The sequence below is a fragment of the Aythya ferina genome (assembly GCF_964211825.1).
Source record: "Aythya ferina genome assembly, chromosome: 9".
NCBI lineage: Eukaryota > Metazoa > Chordata > Aves > Anseriformes > Anatidae > Aythya > Aythya ferina.
The window spans coordinates 27,498,170-27,522,912 of record NC_140305.1 but is presented as its reverse complement, the minus strand read 5'-3'; the positions used below and the strand labels follow the sequence as shown (position 1 = coordinate 27,522,912).

At 39.8% G+C, this 24,743-nt stretch overlaps 1 long non-coding RNA gene across 1 annotated transcript; it reads left to right on the top strand.

Annotated features, from left to right (window-relative positions):
• Positions 1-797: 797 nt before the first annotated feature.
• LOC311441682 lies at positions 798-11,602 on the top strand. The gene is made up of 4 exons (XR_014696152.1): positions 798-933; positions 5,749-5,905; positions 7,153-7,347; positions 10,872-11,602. It is a non-coding gene; the product is annotated as an uncharacterized lncRNA (long non-coding RNA).
• The last annotated feature ends 13,141 nt before the right edge of the window (positions 11,603-24,743 follow it).

Sequence of the window (24,743 nt, the reverse complement as noted above, 5' to 3'; positions counted from 1 at the left end):
TTCCTATTTTAAATCACTTTTAGGGTAGTGAGGCAGCACCGCAGCAATGTCCTGCTGAGCCTGGTTACAAAGAAACCCCATTTAGATCTCAACAAGCTTCTGTCTCAACAACAAGTAGGAATGTTCAGTGGTGCTTAATGCTTCATGTAGGTTGTATCAAATGCCTGCAATTTTATGTGTCAGTAGGTAAATCCAAAGCCTCTTATTATGAGAAGGGATAATGGCATACAATATGTTAGGAAACAGGAGGCGTGTTGTTAGGATCCCGAAGGCACTGAGAATGCCACGTCCCGTGAAGGCCCCCTTAGTCACGGGTGAAGGGATCTGCCCGTGCTCTAGCACACGACCAGGAAATGAGAAAGCAGCGAGGGCAGCTCAGGGTCTGGTTCTCATCTTCTCCCTGCGAGATTCATAAAGAAATAACCTCATGAATTTCTGGCAATATATTCTTGAGCTACAACTTGACAAGAAGAGATGTTTCCAGAGTGCTTAGGTTGGAGTACTTTTTAAAACTGCATGCAGTGTAAGTTAAATAAGGTAAGCTAAATAACAAGTATGTGCTCACAAAGCATCTTTTTTTTTTTTTTTCTTTTTTCTTTTTTCCATTAAAAATGTGTTTCATTGAAAATGCATTTACATCCTATGTAACCCATTTTCTCAAGTCTACAGAATGTAGGCTAGCATTTACAGCTTGCTTGCCATGCAAGCTTAAAACAAACCACCTTTGTAACAACTTGCCATGCATCTCTTTAACCTGACCCTAGTGGGATCTGTGGGTACCAGCTGTCCCCAGCAGCGCTCACACCCAGTTGAGATGCGTGGACGCTCTGCTGAGGGGCTGGGCTCTGCTGCTGCCCTCCCATGAGCTCTGCCATGGAGTTCTGTGGGAGGAGGAAAAACCACAAAGGTTTTCATCAGAAGTAGCCCAAACAGGTGAATGGGAATTTTGGGGGAGAAAAACTGTTTGCTTTCAGTGGTGTCACAGGAGCGGCACTGTCCCAGCTGAGCTGCTGGGATCTATCAGGAGGGAAGGGCAGCAGGGTGGGGGTTTTGGCTTTTTTGCTTTCCTGACTTTGGTAGCAGAGGCCTATGTGTTAGGCTGTTTACTATAAAATCCTATGAAATCAGTAGTAACAAAATTGTTCCTGCTGATTTCTGTAGAGCCAGGACTTAACTTTTTTATGTTTAGTTTGAGGGAAGGAAGGAACAACCTTTGATCCAGGCTACATGAATATTTTTAAATGTTAAGTATTTCTTTATATTTAACATGAAGTCATCTTTCAGGACCAAATTACAGTTACTTATTATTTCATAACAATAAGCCTTTTCATTATTAGTATTTTACAGAGTCTTACTGTTGGGTATGCATCTAATTTAAAAGAAAGCTTTTAGATTTTCTTTTGTAGCGTATTACCATATGTAGACATGGCTGAAGTGCTCAGGAGGACACGGGTACACACTTGTACATGCACTCCTGTAGGAGTGTTTTCATGACCCCATTTCAGTGACGTGAGTGGACCATACTGTGCTGCTACAGATCAACTGCTTCTAGTTTCCTGTAAAATAACCTTAAACAATTGGGAAAGCAAAAGGGGAACAAATGAGATAGAAAGCAGCAATCAGCAAGCACAGGCTCTCTCATTTTTGGTTTTGGTTTTAATTATTGCTTAAAGCAAAACTCATGGTCTTGAAAATTGAGACATCAGCAGTCTTGCAGCTGAATGTAGCAAGAAATATTTTATTTTAAGAAAGACATGTTTGATTGTTTCTACAGTGTTTTAAAGGTTATAAAAGTCTCTAGACAATAATACTATTTCAAAATGCACCATGAATGCCAAAAAAAAAAAAAAAGCTCAGAGATGTTGGTTTATTATCCTTACAGCTTTATGGAAAAATCTTTCACTTTAAAATTAGTAAAAACTAATCGTATCGTAAAATAAACAAACGAAGTTCCTGCAGAAACAAAGTATACATGGCAGCAGGCTGTACTAGCTTGCTTATCTCCTGGCTCAATGTATAATGAAGCACATTTTCCTTTATTAAGATTCCTGCTTCAGCATGATGGGGATCCAATGGAGAATAATGCATGCATAGATGGATATTCTTTGTCAAAGATAGCAGTTTGTGAAAACTACATTTTTTATGATATTAAAACTGAAAATATTTTTAGCACTACCCATTTTTCAAATTAAAATATATTTTTGTTGAAGAATATCTAAATAGGCATTTTGTCTGTTTGGGATTAAAAAATACTAAACCCCAGTGTTTCTAATGGACTATATCTAACCAAATCTTTTTTTTTTTTTTTTTTTTTTTTTTCTTCATTGAAACTGTTTTTTAAGCAGCTTGAGATTTATGTGAAAATATCTTACACTTCCTGTAAAGTCTCACAACCATAGTTGCACATTTTTTTTATTCATAGGTTACTAAAACACATTCCAAAGAGAAAGTTTGTATTACTGATTCCCATAAAGCTAGAATGTCTCTTTTGTCAGAAGAATTTCAAAGTATAATTAGAACAAAACTGTGCTGAACTTTTTTTCTAGTGTCTTTTAATTTAAATGGTGTTCACTTAAAATCCTACTGAGAAAGATTCTAATTTGTTATGGCTCTTTAACTTGGTAATATAAATAATCCTTAAATATATGTGCAAGAGAGAGGTTTTACATAAGTTGTGGTTGTTGCTGGAGTGACTGTTCATTCACATGTAAGGAAAATTCTATTAAGCTTACCATGAATATTATTGTAAATAATTATAATATTACTGAGAATAATCCATGTTGAACTGAACTCTGTTTTATGACTGTGCTTTCTTCTTCAGACAAAAAGAGGGACATTGTGGCTTAAATTATTTGTGTAATGACATGTATTGTTGATTTGTGTGCAATTCACCATGAAATTCTGTCTCATGGTCAAATTCAAAACTATTTAGGACTAAGATTAGTTTAAGAAATACAGAAATTTCTTGAAACTCAGGAACATAGTAGTCACAGATAAAGCAATATACAAAGCACAAAGCACTGGGAATCAAAGGTAAATCATTTCTTTCATGACAAAAAAAAAATAAAAAAATCATTCTTAGTAGCTCAAGATCATTGGCTTAGAAGAATATCAAATTTGTGCTTTCTCTGAAGCTGGACTTTTGCTGAACTCAGTTCAGGTGCAGGTCTACAAGACAGAAAGATGAGCCAGATGATATGAAGAGGTTCCTTTCAACCTCAGCTTGTCTATGACTCTAAATTAGGATGGCTAAAAGCAGGAATTGCATCTCCCAGGATTTTTTATGATGATGATGGCCTGGAACCAAAACTTGTATGCATTGAAATGCTGCATCAACAGTTAGAAGTTGTGAGTGACTGGTCATAAAACAAACTAGCAAGCAAACAAAAAACTCCACATCATGCAACCCGTCAGTTGTTTGTCCTTGTCAAACTCTGCTGTGGTTTTGTCACAGGACACTGTCATAGCCCCAGCTCTTGTTTTGGATGGCTGACCAGAGGTTTAAAGAACAGGAAAATAAAAAGGATGTGTTGGAGTCAGACCTCTTTGCTTAGCATGTGCTTCATCGAGACTCTGGGCAGGCAGAGGTGAACCTCCAGCAGCAGGCAGCCCCTGCTTTCCTTCTCTTAGGTGATACCCAGGCTAAGGGAGGTGTGTTTGTGTTTAGTTACATTACTGAATACTCCTTTCCAAAATGTATGTGACTTGTAATGGCTGATGCTTTCAAGCTTTCATACCTATTATACATGTACATCAATCTTTGGGGGTCAAAATATTTTATTTTTCCCTTTGAGACTCATGTAATTAAGAAGTGAAAGCATTTATAATTCTGGTGTTCAATTCTAGTGTTCTGAAATATGATTTACTTGTAGCTGGGAGTATAAGTTAAAAACAAAATGCTAGACAATCCAATTTTAACAGCTTCAGGGTAGAGATGTAAGAAAATATTGTTGGGAACCTTTTGTGTTTCTGAAGATAATAGTGAGAGCTGCACAGATATAGTGAGATATAGTGACAGCTGCTGAAGATAATAGTGAGAGCTGCACAGACCTTTATAGAGGGACAACTTAACATAAGTCTTCTCTGGTCTGCAGAAATGTGTCAGAATTGTAAAAAGGAAATAGCATCCAGTCAATAGCAAACACCTCAGTGACATTAAATTGTTAGAAAAAAATTGCTGTCCTTGAAGAACTGCCTGAAAAGCACAAAACACTATTCATGCATCTAGTTTGGGCAAACATAAAGACGGCTGACCAGGAAGAATGTGTAGCAGACTAAAATTCTGTTTAAGTCAAATACAGAAAAAGGAAAGGCATTTGTTTTACACATAAGGTTTATTTAGATGCTATATTAAACTGAGGCAGACTGGCATGCTTCTCTAAACAGCTCAGAAAGGGATGAAGATAAAACTTGAGGACTGATGCAGAGTATTTGGAAGGCTAAATATGGTTGACATGAAGGAAAAAATACTAAAAATGATTCCATTGTATGAAAGCCTACTCCAGACAGCTTTGTTCTACTAAAATTACTGATGGAAACAGTCAAGTGATAGTCAGAGATTTTACCTGTGGGCTACTGAGTCAGCCTGCTAGTCCATGCCTTTTACCTCTGAAGAATATCAAGCAGTTGCTCCAGCTAATTCTTCCTTTTCCATTCTTTGTCATCTTTCATAGCTTCCAGTGTGGTTGAGCAACAGCAGCAGAGGCAGTGTGGTAAGAGGTGGCGTCAGCTGGTGCTGCAGCACGCCAGTCCCCTTTCCTGCAGAGCTAGCAGTCTGCCCTCCAGCTGGCTTTGTGCTTCACCAGCACCTAAAGATGCCCTCGAGCACAGGTTATGCAATAACTGAATGCCTTCCCTGACCAATAAATAAACACAGGAAGGCAGCTGATCTAATAATATATGTTAACCAGCATGAAAAGTGGAAGAGGAACTGTGAATTAGTTTAAAATCAACAATTTGTTGGGGAAATACCACAACAGGATCTGCTATACTTGTTCTCCTTGATCAAATATTTAATAGTTAGTATAGCTGTTCCTAACAGCTCAGCAGTAAAGAGACCCAAACATTATATTTCTTTTTCCTTCAGTTGATTTTCCATTTCAGATGAAATTTAAATACCTTAAGATGAGAATATATAATATTATCATCTGTGTCTGTCTCCCATCCCTTTTAATGTGAATGTACTAAAGGCAAAAATCATATGAAACTTTCTTGTAGGGCCTGTCTCTGGACAGTGTTTTTTTTTATTATTATTTTTTTTTTTCTATTTTTTATGTGAACAGTTTGCTCAATTAAAAAGCTTGAGTTTGGGTTAAGCTGAATTAACTATATTGTTTGGCTGGGAAATATTTTTTTAAAACTAACATTTAATTTCAATGTTATTCAGTTACATATTTTGATATTTTCTTTCAGAAAATGAGATGAATTGAATAATGAAAAAAAAAAAAAGATTAAAAGATTTAAGTAATCCATTTACTTTATAGAAAAAGAAGTGATTTGTTTGTTTGTTTTTTCCTGTTTTCCTGATAAAACTGAGAGAACTCACTGTGACATTTTCTTTGCCTCTAAATTTTTTCCATACATTCCCCACACACACCTGTGTTGGAACACACAGAACAGGACCATAGGTATCACATGAGGGTGGTTGTCATTCCTGCCTGTGAGCACATTTGGGAAGAGTAGGGATTTTGAAAGTGTGTGTGAATGTGTGCATTATTTAAATCCCTTTTTTATTACTTTATTTTGCAGGTTGTTGCAAGTCAGGAAATAGGAGGTAAGGCACAAGGAGCAAACAGAAACTTGACAGTTTTTTGGAGGAAGTAGAGAAGCCACAACAGGGAAAGGCACAAAACAAGGGCAAAACATTTTTGCAGCTGCCTTTGGACGCTCTGAAATAAGAGAAAAGGTATGGACAAGAATCACATAGGAGAAGAGTTGCATGGAATAAGGAAAAAAAAAAAAAAAAAAAGGCAGTGTGGATGATTTGCCAATAAAGTTTAGGAGGAAAAATTGTTGAGAGATGATGTTAAAGAGTAAGGGTGTGAGTTATCTAATGTCTGGTTGTGAAAAGAAATGGGGAAAGGAGACTCATAGCTGATTCCGAGGTGACAAGCTCAGGTCAGTGAAAGGACAGTGGGTGTGAACTGACGGTCAGCAAGGATGAGCAAAGGCAAAAGCAGCGAGCTGAGGGTCAGACTGAGGAGCAATGGGATTTGGGGCTGCAGCTGAATCAGGAATGAATAATTTGAAGGCAGAAGTAGAAAAGGAGATCACAGAAGGTATAAATCTGGATCCTTTAGGGATCTGAGCAGGGAGAAGTAAAACAAAGAGAAGTTGATTCAAGGAAGTACAGAAACGTGGGAGGCACAGAACCACAGCCTTTGAAGAACTCGGCCATGAGCAGGAGGGGTCTGTAGCTGTGCTACACATTCTTCAGGTAGGCAGGGAAGAAGAACAACACAAAAAAAATTACCCACCAAAAGCGTAAGCTTAGCACTGAATACTTTCCAACAGAGTTTCAATTAAAGTAATAGGAGTCTAAAAGGAAAGTACAAACTAAATCACTACATTTATTTCATCGAACATTTGTTGTACATTTTGAAAAAGGTAGGAAAATGTAGACAGAAAGGGGAAGTAGCTACTAGAAATTTCCAGTGGTTAGTATAAAATAAGTGTTTGTATGGAGGGCTTAAGTACAAATGTCTACGAATTCATCTGGGATAACTCTAAACTGCTGGTGTTTTTTAAATCCATAAAGCACATTAGGTCACTAGACTGCCAACAGTTTTTGCAGAAAACTAGGCTAGAAGCAAACAACTATTCTATGTTCTGGAAAAATTAGATTCCCTAAAGTGTTGGTTAATCATTAAAAAAAATATATATAGAATAAATCAGGCATTAATTAGCATAGTGCATGTTTTGAAGTTTCTTTTCAATATCAAGGTTGTAGTCCCTGCATATATGATCAACTGTCTGTCCTTCCACTTGCTTTCTGGTGAGCCTAGGCAGAATTCTTTCAGAGTTAATGGATTTTGGTGTTTGTTTGTTTGTTTGTTTTTAATCAGCATAAAATGAAGAACAACTAAAAACTCTTTCTGATACTTAGATTTTAAGTTTATATTTGCTGTTATGTTTATTTACGTTTATTATCAGAACATGCAAGCAATTGCAGTAAGTGGCAGGTTCATCACTGCATGTCATCCCACTGCACCCAGGAGCCACAGTGCCTGGGGGCATGCAGGACACGAGGGGAGCAGGTTGTGATGGGCTTCCTCCAACACCTGGCGACTGGTGCTTGCTGCTGCCCTTCTGGAAGGTTCTACATGGGGTGGGAATGCTGGCAGTAAGGTGAGTGACTGGGGGGTGTTGCGGTGCGGGGAGGCGGGCTGGGTGGGCAGGCAGGATAACGCGGCACAGGTCGGCCACACGGTGCCGTGAGGTAAAAAAAGAGCGGCCACAACTGGTATTGCAGTGGCAGCCTAAAATGCATGGGGTTTTGTATCCAAATAACTATCAGGGTGACTGCTGTTCTCCTGGACTAACTTCATATTTTATTCATTGACCTCAATTCTTATAATTTAAATTCCTGTCAATTGTAGGAGAATGATGCAGCAATTATTTTGTGTAAGCTACGTGTTTTATATCTTGTGTTATAATTCATGGTTCCTTCCATAAGTGTTGTTCAAATTACAACAGTAGTCCCCATGAGTCTCATGATATGAGAACCGGGGACCTCACTATGGAAGTTTACATCCAGCTTCCATAAAGTACAGGAGTTGTGATCACTGGACCAGGGAAGTGAGTGGGAACACAACCTCCCAGCCTGCTTTTCCAGATCACATCTTGAGACAGTTGTGGCTGTGCGGGCATCCTGATCCAGATCCAGAGCATCTGAAGGTGTTTTCATCTTCAGCTGCTTCTCAGCCCTTCTACAGGAGGCTCCTCTGTCTGAAACAGCACTATGATTTAGCTATTACTGTTTGCTGAACCTGCAGCAGAGAAAATCGTCCAAATGCTGCTTGCTGTATCCTGTTAAAATGATTGTGCCTGAAGTGAGCTTAAATCATATTACTAAACTGCAGTGGGAGCAGGAGCACAGTGACGAACCTCAGTGAGCAGCTGAAGTGCTGTAGCTGTTTGCTAGATAATGGGCCTTTAGTTACGAGACACTGCTGGAGAAAGAAGTGGCTTTGATAGACTCCTGCTTCTGTACCCAGTGCATGTTCTGGGTCTGCTTGCTGTGTTTGTCGGCCAGCCCCAGGATGCTTGTCATTCACAAAGATTCTCCAGCTGCTGCAATTTTAGCTGTGTTCCTTTTGCAGAGGTGTTTAACAAACATCTGCAGAGGTGGTCACGTAAAAGGATCAAGCTTTCTGGCTCATGGTTCCAAGTGGTTCCAAAATGGTTCTTCCTTCTGGAGAATGGCAATTCCAGGAAAGATTTGGCTCTTCCTGGGCACAGTGAGAGATGTGGACATTGTGGTTCAGGGGCAGGTGCCTGCATGGCTCTGACTCTGCTCCTGGTGGTCGTGGCTGCAGGGAGCCAGCAGGTGTGTGCCCCTGGTAGCACAGTGCTGACACCCAGCTCTGGCGCTTTGGTGCACCTGCTCCTGCTTTGCTGCTTTGTTGTCCCTTAACATTAGTCTGCTGGGATGTGCTACAATGCAATACGTGGAATCAGGAATCAGGCTATTGCAGTAAGTGGTAAAGAAAATGTTGGGAGTGTCTCTGGGAGATTTTTTATTTTTTTATTTTTTAATATCAGAACTCTTACTGGAAACAAGAGTTGTTCTTACTTGGCTGGGAGACCCCCAAAAAGTGCTGTGTGATCCCTGCGTCAAAACAATTCTGAGTATCTTGAAAGAGAGATAATTGCCTGGGAGCAACATTAATCCTAATCAAAATAACTACTCTGAGTTATTTGCTGTGGTACTTCAAAATAAATGGAGTGAGGAGGCTGTGTCCATTTAAATCCTTTACTCTGAATTGTTTGCTTCCATCTACAACAAAACGTTTTTGAAGAACTGCGTGCTACTTCCACAGTGTGAATATAAGCATTTTGCAAAAGAGGCTAATCGCCAGCAATTAACGCTGTGTTGTGTATCTTTGTGCATTTTGCTCACAGCTTTAACAAGCAGATAAAGAGACAGAGGAGACATTGTAAAAATGTGCATTCCGTTTCCTAGCTAAAAGTCCTCAGAGCTCTATTATTGCTCTCCTGTTACTATGCAGAGTCCTTGCTTTATTTTCTCAGGCTTGCTGTACCAAAAAAACAAGAGTACTGTAATAACACAAACAGCCTTGCAGAACGTGAAAGCTGACTAAAGAATTCTAATTCAGTTGGAAATCATACCATGTTTACAATATCATACCATATATTTACTGCTTCTCCTTTAGAGTACTATACTTTACTTGATTATTTTTTTTTTAATTTTTTATTTAAATTTGCACAAGTGAAAACTGGGGACACAGAAGACTTGCGCACTGCTCACCTCTAACAAGTTCCAAACTAACTGCACTTTCAACCCCATTGCAATTTATGTGTTCCCCTTCCACAATATAATTTACTCAGTGTTTTTTTCACACACAAAAAAATAACTACTCATTTATTCAGTAAGTAATAACTAACTTCTTCAGATACTGAAGGAGTATCTGAAAAAAGGAAAACAACAAATATGGTAAATTAAGTTGGGGAGAAAAAATTGAGATGTGAAGTTGAAGGGGAAGGAAGATAAATTTTTGTTCTGGAGTGGGTTTGTTGGTTGGCTGGTTGGTTTTATTTGGTTATGCATCACCACAGTACTGTAATGTTCGAATAGTTTCTAGAAACACTTACAGCCCAAACCTAAATGTGAAAGTTCTTAATAGATGTTCAGATATAATGACATTCAATGAATGTAACACCTGTGCTTTTCATCAACAACCTTAAGCAGCACTTAATTTTTCATGTTTGCAGTAGACTTTCCACAACAAAAGCTGTGCTGAACTATGATCTATTATATTTATACAACTATTGTACTGAATATCACTTATTTACTAAAATAAAATTACCCTCTTCCCAAATTCTTATCTGTCTTATGCACAAAGGAATAAAATTACAAGATGGTTAAGCATCAAGAGCACATAGCAAAGATTTTATTTCTGAAGCATTAATGTCTGAATACAATCTGAATATTTTTCTGGTGAAGGCTTTAATTGCATGTTGGTAACAGAGAGTCTTTTGTGGCAACATTCGTTCACTGGATCATGCTCAGCAAACAAAGGAACAGAATTAGGAAGGAGAGACCAACTCTTCCTGTTTGTGTTCCCTCCTGCTTCAAGCGCAATTATGATGCATTTCTGCATTCCAGAATGTAGGAAAAATGGGGGATGGGGGAGGGAATTCAAGCACTTGGGTAGTCTTGACTCACAAGAAATGTGTTCTTATTCAAAGAGAGATCTGTCTCCATCAGTGTTCAGAAACCAGTGATCATGCTCAGCAGTGCTAGAGTGAATGAGCTGCATGCTGGGCCTGGCCAGCACAGCACTAAGTCTGTGCAGGGAGACATGGGGTTTGTGCGCAGAACACCAGTGCTTCAAACAAGCTCTCAGCAGTTAATAAACAGAAATTACAGAGGGGTAGCTTATTCCTGTTCAACTCTGATATATATATATATATACACACACATATATATATGTGTGTGTGTGTGTGTGTGTGTGTGTATAAAAAAGCACAGTTATTTAGGCAAGGGGAAACGTTAACTTGACTCTTCTGGTCTGTGCTGGTAGAAAAGTTTTCCAGGTTTTTGTAGATTGTTTCTTTTTGGTTTGTTTGTTTGTTTGATTTCCTAGAGCCTGTTTTAACCATCCTTGAACTCATCTTTTTTTATCCAGGTTCAAAATTTCTATTAAGTGGTGTTCCATGACTGAGCATAAGCCAGGAAGAGTGGGCAATGGACCTTTCGATTAAAACTGTGGAATCCCTGTAGTAGGCTCTAGCCTTGGTCAATAAGTAATTGGGCATTTTGCTGCTTTATGACAGAGCCCTGGGGCTGGCAGACACTGAACACCCTTTCATCCTTCCGACTTCAAAGTACTGCTCAGAACTTTGCAGAAACAGTCTTTTAATTAGATCTGTAATTGAAACATCTATCGGACTAGCCTACATCATCTTTTCAAAGTATCTTGTATGTAATGTTGCAGCAAATGAATGTGATTTGCAAATGGAGCACAGTCTCATGTATAATTATCACATCTCTTTAGCTTCCTGTAAGTGCACCTTTCAGGAATTCCATTTCAGAGGTGATTAAACCCTAGTTTATCTCACAATTTGTACATATTTAAGAAAATATTCAAGGCTTTCGGAGAACTGGAAATTAATTATTTTCTTATAAAGCTGACCTTAGCATTTTTTAAGTGACCCACAGACTTGCTCCTTTTCATTTAGAGGGGCTAAGGAAGTTGTGATCAAAGAGCTAAAACTCATCCTGGCTTAGGGGATATGGTAGGCATTAATATATAAATGCTTTCGTGAACATCCTAAAAATTCTCTGCCTCTTTCATACCCAACCTTGTTGCTTTGTGTTGCATTGTATCTGCTGATATTCTGGCAGTGCAGCTGCCAAGTGGACGAAGGATTTTCAGAGTTAAAAACTTGATTAACTGTAGTTTGAGTTTAAAATTTTATCACTAAAACTCTTCCTATGAAATTTTTACTCTGAAAACAAGTGTTTCCCTTACATTAAAAAAGTGTTTCCTTTACATTAAAAACAGTTGCTTCTCAAAACATGTATACATGTGTTTTAGGGATTGCAATGTTCTCTTTAGCAAAGCATAAAGCTATTTTATTTTACTTTTTTACTGGAGGTGACATTTTTCTCTTGGAGGCTTTGCAAATCTCCATGTGACTTACCTCTAAAAGATGTTTTGCAGGAGTTGCTAAGGTGATTTTGTGGGCTGGAAATGCACTGGTAATTTGTTGTTGTTTGCAGAAGAGTATGAATGAAATTTCACCATGCACAGCAAGGCAAACATCCATGTCTGGTGGTATTTCTTAAGGGGCTAAGTAGAGAAGATAACAGCTGTACAAAAGCACCATTCTCAGCCCCTTCGAGGATGATCACACGCAATCTGGATGTCCATAGGGTAAAGGACATAAACATTTTGATCATGTTTCATCTTTTCATCATTTTAATCAGAATGTGAAGCATTTTAGATTTTTGTCTTTTTATTTTTATTTTCTTTTTGCAAGCGAATTATTTGACAACTGCTTATTGACAATATCTAAGGTTCAAAAGTTGGTATTTGCCCTGAGTCCTAGCAAGCACTCCGAAGCTGTGAGCAAACCCATTGCTCCCATGCAGCTTTCTTATGGAGCAGGCACGCGGAAGGTGAGGGTGCACATCAAGGCTGGCAGCCTGCAGCCTGCTTATGGTAACGGGGCTCTCGGGTCAACAGGACTTCGTCCGGCTCCTCACGAGTGTTCATCATCACACAGACTGTTTTTGTGACTTGGTGATGATTCTGTTTTGTATTGGCCAGGAAGACCTGACTCCTGAGTAAAAATACTCAAAATAAACAACATGAAATATTCACTGCTTTCTGCATAACAACAGACTGAGCTATTTGAGAGCCTGTCAGACCTCAGGCTGCCTGGCTCTTTTTATTTCGATTCTACCCTGAATGCACTGTCAATTTCACTTGTAAATATGGTCTCTGTAATTAAAATAAATTTCTAAATCTTGTGAATTATTCTCTTCCATTTCCTTTTATATATTCTTGGTTTGTCTTTCTATATTGCTATTATTCTTTATGCACCTCTGAAAGATGGAAGCATTCTCAAGTTTAAGCCTTCACTTTTCAGACCTCAGATTCATAACTTAATATTTTTTCCTCTCCCTTTTAATGAAATTCTGAGCACAGTGATAATTAGAGATTTTAAAAAGAGATGAAGAAAGGGAAATATTAACTTTGTGCTTTTTTGATAAGAAATGCAGATTCTGCTACTTTGCAGGTAAGATGCTGGTTAGCCATTCTGCTGGGTACTTGCCTGAGATACAACAGTAATATTCATCTATTAGCTTCTCTTTGTGCAAGTCTGTGCCAGGAGAGTATGTGAAGAGGGCAGGTAGAATTTTACAAGCTCTTCAGTTTCTTTATGATTACCAAGATTTCATTTGTTTTCCCCCAAACAGAAGAAGCTTTTACCTTTTTTTCTTTTGCCAATGTAAATACAAAAAGCACCAAATCTTGCACAAAATAACTAAAAAAAAAAAGTAATTAATTCAGTCTCTTTCTTCCAGAAGGGGCAACATGAATGAGATTTCAAAGGTGCCAAAAAGGGGTTGGTAGATGTTCAGTGCTTTTACCTGATTCCAAGAGACTGCTGCCCCAGTCCTTTCAAATATATCACTAGAAATATTTTAGTGTGTTTTGTTGCTTTGTTTTATTTTGTAAAAAACAATAAAAGCTCCTTATTGCATGCATTGCTTCCAAGAATTTGTCTGCCATTTTCTGGAACTGCAGTGGAACTTGAATTATAAAAAGCAGCAAAAAAATGAAGCTAAGGAAAGGAAGTTCCTTAAAATACAATTTCATATATACTGTATTTTTTTTTTCTTAAGTCTTTAAACCATAATCAATCTACTTTCTACTTTAAAATAGGTAGAGTTTTGATACATTGTGAAGCATGTAACAGAAGTGGAGTCTTGTGAGAATGCTTTTGCCATTGAATGCCATATAGTGAAGAAGCGAAACGACTGTTGGGAAGGAGCTGGGTTTAAAATGCTGGCTTTAGGACAATCACTTTGCTGTTTGAAGAGAACAGAAGGCAGCACAGAGGTCAGTTACTTCAGAAGCAGCACTCGTTTAATTTTCTCCTTGTGCAATTACTGAATGTCGTAATGACACTATAATGAAATCGCACTGCTTTGTTTCAATGGAACAGCACCCCAGTTTTGTTCATTCAGTAATATCTTGGTACAATAACTTTCAGGGGTTATTGTTTATGACATTGGTTTTCAGTCAGAGGCACGCAGATCTTTGTGGGCTGATATGCTATTAAAAGAAATCATGCAGATTATCTAAGAATAGCAAGTCAAGTATCGTGAGGCTTATACTTCCATTGGAATTTCAGATTTCTGTTTCTTTTTGCAGAGCCAAAAAATAGAGAAATATGATATTTTTTTTTTCTTTAAAGGAGCCTCTGATTAAATCAAGATTAAAAAGTTATTAATCCTGCCAGATTTCCTGAGAAATGCTATACAGCATAGTTTTAACAACAACAACAACAATAATAGTAATAATAATGATCTGCTGGTATAGTCAAACACTTTCCATTCTATTTTTCTACATGATGGTTTATTTGCCACTCAAATGTTAGTAAATGGTACTGTACAGTGCATTCAAAATATTTGCAGTCCTGTGAGGCTTATATCCATGTTGCAGAACAATAAATACTGTTGGCAAAGAATAGAGTAATCCAGAAATTACAGCTGCATACTTTGGAGGGATTTGGTTTAGAGAGTAGGTATAGAGGGAGCTTTTCTGCCTTGAAATGCACTTTCCTGGCTGAAGTAGGACCCGATTAATGGAGCAAATATTCCAGTGCTCTCAGTTCTGTTCATGTTTTACACAGAATGTAAAATCCAAAAGCGTGTAGATGCGTACTAGCGTTTCTGAGAGATGGGTGTTTCCATGGCTACGCTCAAGCACCCGACGAGCTTGTGTCACTGCGAAGCACTCGCTTTCCTCCTCGCTGCAGGAGGGTTTGTTCTGATAAGGAGCTCATGCTGCCTGCTTTCCACCTGGTGTGCTGGAGAAACAGCACAGTTCTGGGACGCTGTGTGTTATGCCGAGGGACAATTACTCCCGTATTTGTGGGCATCCACTGTCCAGGGTTAACGTTTCTGTGCAGCTCAGGGAGTTGACCTAAATTTTATTTCAAATGAATGACTGAATAATGTAACTGATTCATTTTGTGTGCTGCAAATTCTTGCATTGTGACCAAGTACCCTCTTCTCAAACTCCAGCTGTATGTGACCATGCCTGTCTTCGCTGAGTAGCTGGGTGGTCACCGTGGAAGGAAGGAAAAAAAAAAAATCATTTTTGTACAGCAAGAAGTAGGGACAGAGATAAAGTGGTTTGTAGAAGTCTTCATTTTTAAGAGTTCTGTCAGGATTCAGAAGTTCTCTCCATTCTCAGGGACCTAAACATACGTGGAGGCTTGGGTCCTGAGAATAAACAGACCCTTGCAGATGAGTTCAGACCTCTCTGAGAAATGTACTTTGGGAAGCTGTAAGATTGCTTGTACATTATGTGAAACAAAGTAGGGCTTCCTTTTTATGGATACTCTTTGAGTGCTAAATTATTCCCATTTAGCAGTTCCTTCTGGTTATTCTGCAGTCAGTATTATGACAGGTAATGTTCTCAGCATGCCTGTCACTCTTAGAAAGGTAATGTCAGCCCATGGCAGCAGATTCTGGAGGTGGCATATTATATTGCAAGACATTCACGTCTGGTATTAAAAACATGGAGAATATGGCCTTTCCTATTTTCTCTCAATCAATAGCCATTTTGGCTTGCAGCGAGGTGTCCAGAAAAGCTTTGTATCATTGAGAAAATGTCAAAGGCCATATCATTTATAATTTTCATAAAACTGGCTTATCCTCATTAACATTAGATGATTATTTGGTGTGCAGGTCAGTAGAGAAGAGTCTATTATTTAATCATTGTGTGTATAGCTTTGGCTTTCAACTCTGTGTGTTAATTTAATCCAGGTGAGTAATGAGAGTTAAAATCTTTCCATTGCAAGGACCTGTGCCAAGCAGGCGTGTCTATTAAAGCAGCTCAGTGGTGTTGGTATCTGCAATGTCTTGACAAGCCAGTGGGATTCTTTATTCTCCAACTTCTATCCAAATGTGCTGGCTGTCACGTAGATGTGCTTTTTTCCATGCTGAGGGAACTTCTTCATGGTCTGAACAAGTCTTCATGGTTTGAACCAAATCTGAGACCAAAACACCGGCTAGCCTTGAAATCCATGCCCTTAGCTTATTTTACAGTCGTTTGGCTCTGTAGACAAGCCTTCCTTGTTGAGGAGAATTGCAGGACTGGCAGGAACACATGGCTGGGCAAGGTTGCTGAGACAAAGCCACCAAGATGTATCGGTCTTGAAGAAAGCTGGAGCAGAACTCAGCCTTCATACATATTGTGTCCTCCACAATTTGCTGGGACTTAATTGGCGGTGCTGCTGGTGTTGTAATGCTTTAATGCTTATGTTGCTGAAGGGAACAACATATATCCAGCGTGGTTCTGTCTTGCATCTTACCCTCTTTTGCCCTTTTGGCCTGAAAAATATAAAGCAAAAGAAAACCAGCGAACACATGAAAGTTGGACCATCTAACGTACTGATATATATATTAGACTTTCTGAGCCATCAGACCCAACTGCAAATATTTTGACTTTTCATGCTCAGAAAGGCTAAACTGAAAACCTCAAAGCTATTCTCTCTTAGTTTTGCCATTGTGATGAGCTGCTTTCCTTCTGCTTGGTTTTCTGCAGTCATGCTAAAACTGCTTCACTTCACCACTGCCAATAAAGGTAAAAGACAGAAAATGAGTGAGAGAAAGGCTGGCATATGTGGGGAGTGGGGAAGGCCAATACCCCTGATATTTGTTACCACTGAATTTCTTTCTAGGAAGAGATTTTATTAGATGCCAAGTTTTTAATTTAAAACAAAATTAGTGCCATGTTGTTCTGTGGGTGAGATAAACCAAAATGTAATTAATCAATATTCAGAATCATAACACAAATTAATACATTTTGTAGACGTTCCCTTCTCATATTGTTATGTTTTTACAATGAGGAACTGGACCTTAGGCAGGACTGTTACACAGTGTGATACTGAGCCTCCCAGCCGAGTTGCAGAGAAACCCAATTTTAAAGAATCCTAAGCGTATTTCACAGGTCTGAATTTCTTTCTAAGGAGAAAGAGCAGTTGTTGTTGCAGAGCAAAAAGGGAATAGGTTGTTAAATATTTGCATTAGGTGTAAACCAAATACTACTCTGCTCCAAAATAGCTTTTAGTTTCTTTCTTGCTTACTATGTAGACCAGTCCATGTGCCTCAGGGAGGAGGTGGTAGCAATTCTGAGATTTGATGAATCACCATCCAAAGAATTAGAAAGTGTTATGATCCAATTATGATTGTAACAAGCCACTGAGTATCTGCAAACAAAAGAATAAACCACAGATGTATTAGCCTGGAATGTCTTCCAGATGAAAGATACTATAGTTTGCTTGAATGCCAGTTATTACACATTCTGAAGCAATAATAGAGAAATTGTTTTTCTTTCTTTCTTTTTTCTTTTTCTTTTTTTTTATATATATATATATCTTTTTGTTTTCCCACATCAATTAAAATTTGTTTTACTCTATGGCTCAATGTCTAATTAATTACATTTATTCTTGGGATAAGAAAATACTCAGTAAAGAAGAATGTGGAAAGAAACATCACAGAGTTGAATCTGTTCATGTTCTGAGATCCTGCCCTGAAGCCCAGGGAAGGGATGGAGATCCTTTTCCCACACTCATGCTTTACAAAAGGGCCTGAGTCAAATTCAGCAACATTAAAGTAAAAAAAAAAAAATTATCTCAATTTTAGGAGGGCAGGAGCCATGTTCTTCCTGAAACCTGAACTCTCCTCGTAGCTCTTAATTCCCCAACTGTGGGGAATATGTGCAGACTTTCGCAGTTTTAACTGAGTCTTCTAAACTACACAACAAGAAAACCAGCAATTGAATGGTTTTCTCTCCTTGGCTTATTTTTTCTCTTTCCCCCTTATGTGCAGGAGGCAGTGCCACCAGCCCCGCCAGGATGGCACCCGTCTGCGGGCTGCGTGCGTGCGGCTGCTGAATGACAGCAGTGAATTTGTATTCAGCCACTGCTCTGAAACGGGTGAAGAACAGGCAGAATGGTGTGTTGGAAAAGGTCGGTACGTTCTATGGACTTGTGGCTTGCACAAAAGAAGTGCACTGCACAAATGGAGATTTAATATTTTCTTTGTTTATTGTGATTTATGCAGTCTGAGCGCTCACATTCCTGAACAAAATACGTTAAATATTTGTCGTGCCAATATACCAACTCTTTCCAAGTTCTAATTCTGAAAAAGGAACGTACCTTATCTCATAAAGCTTGAGGAAGTTCTGTTTTTTTTTTTTTTTTTTTTTTTTTTCCTTTTTCCCGATTTTTGACCATGATAATTTTAACTTTTGACAGAAACACACAAACAGTGCTGGAGTGAAAATACTGGTAAGTGTACTCATTCTACCAGTGGAGTTTTTATGGCTCTCCTTGTCTCCCTGTCTCCCACACGTTCAGGACTGTGAGAGAGATTAGCTCGTGAGTCGAGGCAATGTATGCCATGGCAGATTCCGTGATCATATTAAGTGACAAAATCATTATAGACATACTTGAAAAGACTGACTTCCTCGTCATCTCAGACAGCGATTACTAATCGCTCTTGTATTGTTCTGTGCTGCTCTGCCTGGGCTATTTCTAGGTGTCTCCTGACTGTTGATGCATGTCGGTGACTTTAACTGAAACAGTACTGTACGTGGCTTATAAGGCTCTGCTGCAGATTTTGTTGAAGCGGATGGAAGACCACAGTGTTCAAGGCCACTGATGTTTAAAAACTGGAGAGAGGCACATAGATCTGTGACATTTTTCCAATGATAAAATGAAGTGGAAAGTTTGAGTGTAGCCTCTATAAAAAGGGTGAGGACCTTAACGCCTCACAGGGGAACACAGAATTTCCATCCTTGGTGTATTTATGTGGGCAATATATATTTGGGTCTGCATCAGACTCGGGCCTAAGGCACAGACGCTTCCCTACAGCAAGTGGGGCAGAGCTTGTGCTTGCTCTCCAGAGCCCCTCAGCAGTGCTTTACCTGCCTGCAGTGCAGCCTCCTGATTTTGGACAGGTTTCTGCAGTGCTATAGACCTGTGTAACCCCCCCTGTCAGAAACACAGCTTACATCCAGTGTGGTGACAAACCTCTTTGTTTTCTGATGAAAACAAATTTTTACAGGTAGGGACTTAAGATGTAGTTTGTCCTAGTGAACTTGAGCTGTGCACGTCAAAGCACATTTGACAAAGAAGAAAAACAGTGATGTTTGGTGTCAACAAGACAGATTACTCAGTTGGCACTGCTAAATCAATTCCTTCTTCTCTGTGAGCCAGAATTCCCTGCTGCTGAGGTACATCCCCTGAGGGAGGGAGGGGGCATCCAGGGCTGCAAGGAATTTTTTCCAAGTGCAGTGGAAGCAGAATTTCAAAGACTTGCCTTAAGAGCCAATCTGAAGTGGGACAAAAAAGAGAATTGCTTTACTCTTGTTTTTGAAAAAGTTTGGATAGCTCCTTTTCCATTTTGTCTTCAGAAAGTAAAATCATTTGTTTGGTAAACTGGTACTATCATGTATAATTTTGTTCTGATGAGTGACTTGTTTTATAATTGCTTAGATTTTACAGGAGAAATTCCAATTTTATCTCATCTTAAGACTCGTAAGTGATAGCGATTCATGCTGTAAAACATAGTTTGTGTGAGTCTGTTGCTAACAATTGATTAAATTTCTGGACTTCATGTACTTAACATCATGGCTATGTGAAGAAACAATTAAAAAAAAAAACAAACAAACAATATTGATGGTGTGTTGTATTAAAATTGGAAAAGTCAAAGGAACATGATAGTTATGCAGTAGGAAATGATTGAGGAATATACAAGAGTGTTGGAGAGAACCGAAACCACTGAGTTGGTCATGTTATTTTTAGCAGCATGTGGATGAACAGTAAAAGAAAATGCAGGACACTTCCTTTGCTAGCACAGTGTTTTGGAAAGCCCTAAGCATCCTGAGGAAATGAAGAGGAAATCCTTAAAATTGAGGTGGAACTGGCTGGTGGAAAGGTCAATTACAATTTAGTCTGGTCTCTGAGAAAGCAGTTGGTAAGGTCAGAGAGAAGTTTTCCAATAAATTTATGAATGAAAATGAGTGTGAATGGCAGGAACATAAAACATGGCTCTCCAGTTACGAAACGTGAATGGCACAAACTGTGTTAACTAAGGCAGAATCGGTTACAAAGGATAGCACTGGGGTAACACTTCTTATGTATCCAACCACGTGCTCTCCTCAAAGCCATTCAGAATTCAGTGTTGTCAGAACATTGCACTGGTCAGGGAGAGGCAGAACCTTTCATTCCTCTGGGAGGAAACCTTAGCGTGATCTTGAATTTTAAAGTAATCCAAAATTAGGTAGAGTAACAGATACCACTGTCAAAAAATAAAAATAAAAATAAAAAAGGGCTTAATACAAAGTTCAAACAGAACTGCTATGATGTTGATGTTAACTATGAGAAGTATGTAAAGAACGTTCCCATATTGGCTGGCTGTCTTAAAGGCCATCCTGCTGCTGTGGCAGGAACATGTGAGAATCCTTGGCTTCAGAAATAGTAGAAAAGTGTTTCAAACTCTCTATAGAAACAGCAGTGTAAAAAAAATAACCCTACTCAAGATGTTATTTTCAGTGCTTTCAGGGGAAAAATGTCTGTGTGAATGTGATGTGGGTAGGCTTACATTTTAGTCTAAATACCAGTTTATTCTTCAACTCTTTGATGTGCCATGCCATCACCCAAAGAATGCAGTAGTTATTTAAAAATCATATGATGCTGAATCAGACGATCAGACCATGCAATTTCTTTTTCTTCTTTTTATTTTTTGCTTACTGTGATTTTTTGCATGCTTTCCTTTGACAATACTTTAAAGATAAAATTTAACATTTAGAAAAAGTGGTTTCTGCTGTTAAGAGAAAAAAGTGGTTTCCTTCTGATTCTTGCATGGACTTGAATGTCAGGTTAGTGCCAGGCAAGCTGACATGCTCTATCTTACAGTGTCGATCTGAGGACTGGATAATAAAGTATTTCACAAGAGCCTTCACATATGTCTAATACTAGCATTATACTCAGCCATCAATAAGCTGCAGACTAGAAAAGAAATTCATTCTGTTGCCCACATTAAAAGAAACTTTACAATAGTTCTATTGAGGCATTTTCATGCTTTGGAGCAGGAACTTTCCATTAGTTTGAGAAATTCCTGTAGTCAAGGATGTGCTGTACTGTGTCTTTGTAGAAAAACACCCAGATTTGATTAAGATACAAGACCCCATGAAGCCTCAGTTTGCCTGTGCTGCACAGCGCCGTGTGGTGGTTGCTGACATAGCCCTGCATGGAGCAGGATGAGTCCCAGAAGAGTGCGGCCATCACTGGCCTGCTGCTGCACACACACTGCCCAAAAGAGCAAGTCTGAGTTTCTGGGGCACTGCTGCTCTCCTGGCTGTTACGGGAGGTACGCGGGCTGACACATGCTGGTGTTGAGGCTGCCTGCAGGTTCTCCCCAAGCCAAGCAGCAAGCGGAAATCAAGATGGGGTTTCCTGGTATGTGGTTGCTGTGGGCCTGTGCTAGGTAAGAGCAAAACCAAATGGGTAGAGTTTAGCATAGGGAAAAAAGGGTCTGCACACCAGTAACACATACTCTTCTCCAAAGTGCCTGTTCTGCAGTAGAAGCCGAAATTTCAGTGCCTTCAGGAAAAAAGAAATAAAAAAATCTGTGTGAATGTGATTGGCCCAACAATATCCTGTTGTCAAGAAAATGTCATTTACTTGTACTGGCAAAGGGGGTTTCTCAGGGTCTCTTTTACCAGCCAGCGCACAGAGTGATAATCAATAAAAGCTATAACATCCCCATTACCTGTGTTGTTAACTGAGATTTATGCCGTGGCCCTGGAAAACATAACCCTCTTTACCATGCACATGTCAGTAAGATGCCATGAGCTGGATTTTCTTTTCTTCGTATTCCTTCCAAGTGTAAGAAAATGCACATGGGCAATGCTATTGAAAGCATTGGAGCTCGATGTGAGCTTTCAGCAGATGGAACAGGCATCAACAGCAGGAGTTGTCCCACTCAGGTTCTTGCTGTTAACATCAGGCAGTGGCTCCATGGCTTTGCCCAGTCGAGGCTGTGAGCAGGGGCATCACCCATCAGGGAGAGCTGCTGCAGGTGCCTGAGCTCTTGGCCTCCTGTATGGCAAGAGGAGATGTGGCGAGAAGCCCCAGAGCTGGGGTAGGCAGCTCTCAGTGGTTCACTGTCAGCTCTGGTGGCAAACACTCCTCTCCTTTCTGTGCGTGCAGGGGAATTTTGCACCTCACAGTGCAGAATGTCATCCTGGTTTTAGATGTTAACAACAGGCACAAGGACAGGGATATATCCCGGTGTTCAGTGCTGGTAATTTTCTCCTATTACTTTCCTAAGCTGTTGTTTGCCAGCTCCTTGAGGGTGGGCTTTTACTTTGATGTTTTATTGTCTTTCAAATCAGTAGCTTTACCACTAGTAATTTTTGAAGGGCTTTGGAGGGAGAGGGTAGGGAGAAATAAGAGATGTAGTAATTATGAATGTACTTGGTTAGATTATAAAGTCTCAAAGCTTATTAAAAATGAAAAACCATGGCAACCTCAATAATACATCCCACACATAGTATACCTAACTAACAATGTGTAAAGTACATTTAGAAAAGAGAAATTAAGTAGAAAGAAAAGGGGAGAGAAAGCATTCCCATTTTATGTTGCTATTTTTAATTCTTCGATCATGAGTATTGACATACTTGTGCTGGAAGCACCTCTAACTTTTACATAAATGCGGGATCTCTTCTCAGTATTGTCCTTTATTCTCCTGAGACTTCCAGTAGGACTTTTAGTAAAGGACAGATTTTAGCCAGAGAATGAAAAGTGAACATAGCAGTTTCCCTGAAGCTGCTTCTTCCAAGAAACATTTGGAGTTTGGAGCAGTTCTGCCTCTCCTTGACTCTTTGGATCACAAGAAAATGTGCAGAAATGTATTTCCCTTTCTGTGCTAACACATGCCTGATATATGGTATAAATACAACGTCAGTATCTGTTATCTAATACATGATCAGTGAGGCTGCAGATACCAGAGAAGGGCACGGTGTTTCCTTGGTAAGGCGTGCTGCTCCTGAGCCGGGGACGTGACTGTCTGGTATCCGTACTGCTCCTCAGGGTAGTGGAAGCTGAGGAGATGCTCCACAGAAGTCAGATAAGCAGTGCAGTGTTATTTACCTTAAGAGCATTGGTTTCAGTCAGTCACAACCAGGGTTTCATTCTGAGGCATTCAGGATCTCTGAAACCGGTGGACTAAATTATTCAGATGGGAACAGAAGGAGCTTGGGGAATCCCCCCAAAATGGCTCCGAAACCCAAGCCCAGCATTCTGTTGATGACTAGGAAACTTTGGACAAACAGCTTTTGCAAATGTCTTCATAGCAACAACAGTCATTTTATGGATTTTGGTGCTAAAATTGTAAAGTGAGTCTGTCCTCCTGGAAATTCATGGAACTAGCTTATTAAAGTATTTGTGTGATTTTTCTAGTGGAGCCTGTGTTACGGCTTCCTTGCCCTCCAGGCCTGTAATGGTTGGTATCCCCCATGCCCCTCCAGCAGCAGGCTGCACCAACAGCCTGCTCACAGCAATGCCTTAGTGGGAGAGAAGCTGGGGGCTCGTGTCCCTGCTCAGGACTTCCTTGCATCAACTCAGACTTGGATACACTAAAATTTCAGCAAGTATAGCAAATTGTTGGGCAAAAAAAGGTGTTTGATGAAGGCTGGTTTTGGCATTTAAATGAATATTTTGTTGTTTGGCCTCTTTCCCATCTTCTCCCTTACTGCACATCGGAGTAGCTCTCTCCTCAGATGGCACTGCATCGTGTTCCTCCCCCGTGCTACTCCCACTCCAAGATGTGCAAGTGGATTTAGTGATAGCAAGGAAGTCTTGGAAGAGTAATCTATTTCTGTTTTGACTCAAGAAATAGCGTACATGTAAAGGAAGGTTATATATTATAATGTATGCTAAAGTCAAATAGCAACGTGCCTCGCAGCAGATCACAATTCTAATAGCATACATATGTGCTGTGCTTGCTGTCCTTTTAAATGCTTAATACGAAGAACAGCACAGTACATCTAATCAGAATACCTTACCCAGAAGAAACATACCCTAGTGCAGACATGGCAGATCTTAGAAGCAGGATTGTGCCTCACACGCTTAAGTACTATCAGGTGGAACCAGAGCCAGGTGAAATGCAGTCTATAAGATTGGTACATCCCACCTGAGTGCTCATAAGGTCTCTGCTGAATCAGGCAGATCTTGCAGGAGAGGAGAAGGGGGACTGCTGGGCAGCCAGGGACCTGCTGCTGCAAGACGAATGCATCCCCCCTGAGGAAGATGCAGCACTTTGGGAAGTCCTGTATTAGCTGCTGCAAACCCAAATGGAATCATCACTGCTGTGTTGTGGGATTAGGCACAACCAGCCCTGGGGTTATGGTGGTGCTGTAGGGATAATGAAGCTGAGGGTGTGGGAGGTGGTAAGGCCGGGAGTGAGGACTGGGCTTGGTGCAATAGTGCATGGGGCAGCTGCAGAGCTTCCTGTGCCCAGCCGTGCCCACAGCATGCTCCCAACTCCCGAGGGGATGGTCGCAGCTTGCTGGAAGGCTCTGACTTACTTCTTTTCCTCAGTCATCAATAGTCCTTGCCAGGACAGGATGGCTTAGAGGTGCGGGGGTTCCACACAGTAAATGCTGCAGAAGGAAAGGCAGCAGGTCTCACCTGTGGGCATTGGAGAGCATTCTGTCAGCCTTGCACAGGGGGGATGGAAATTC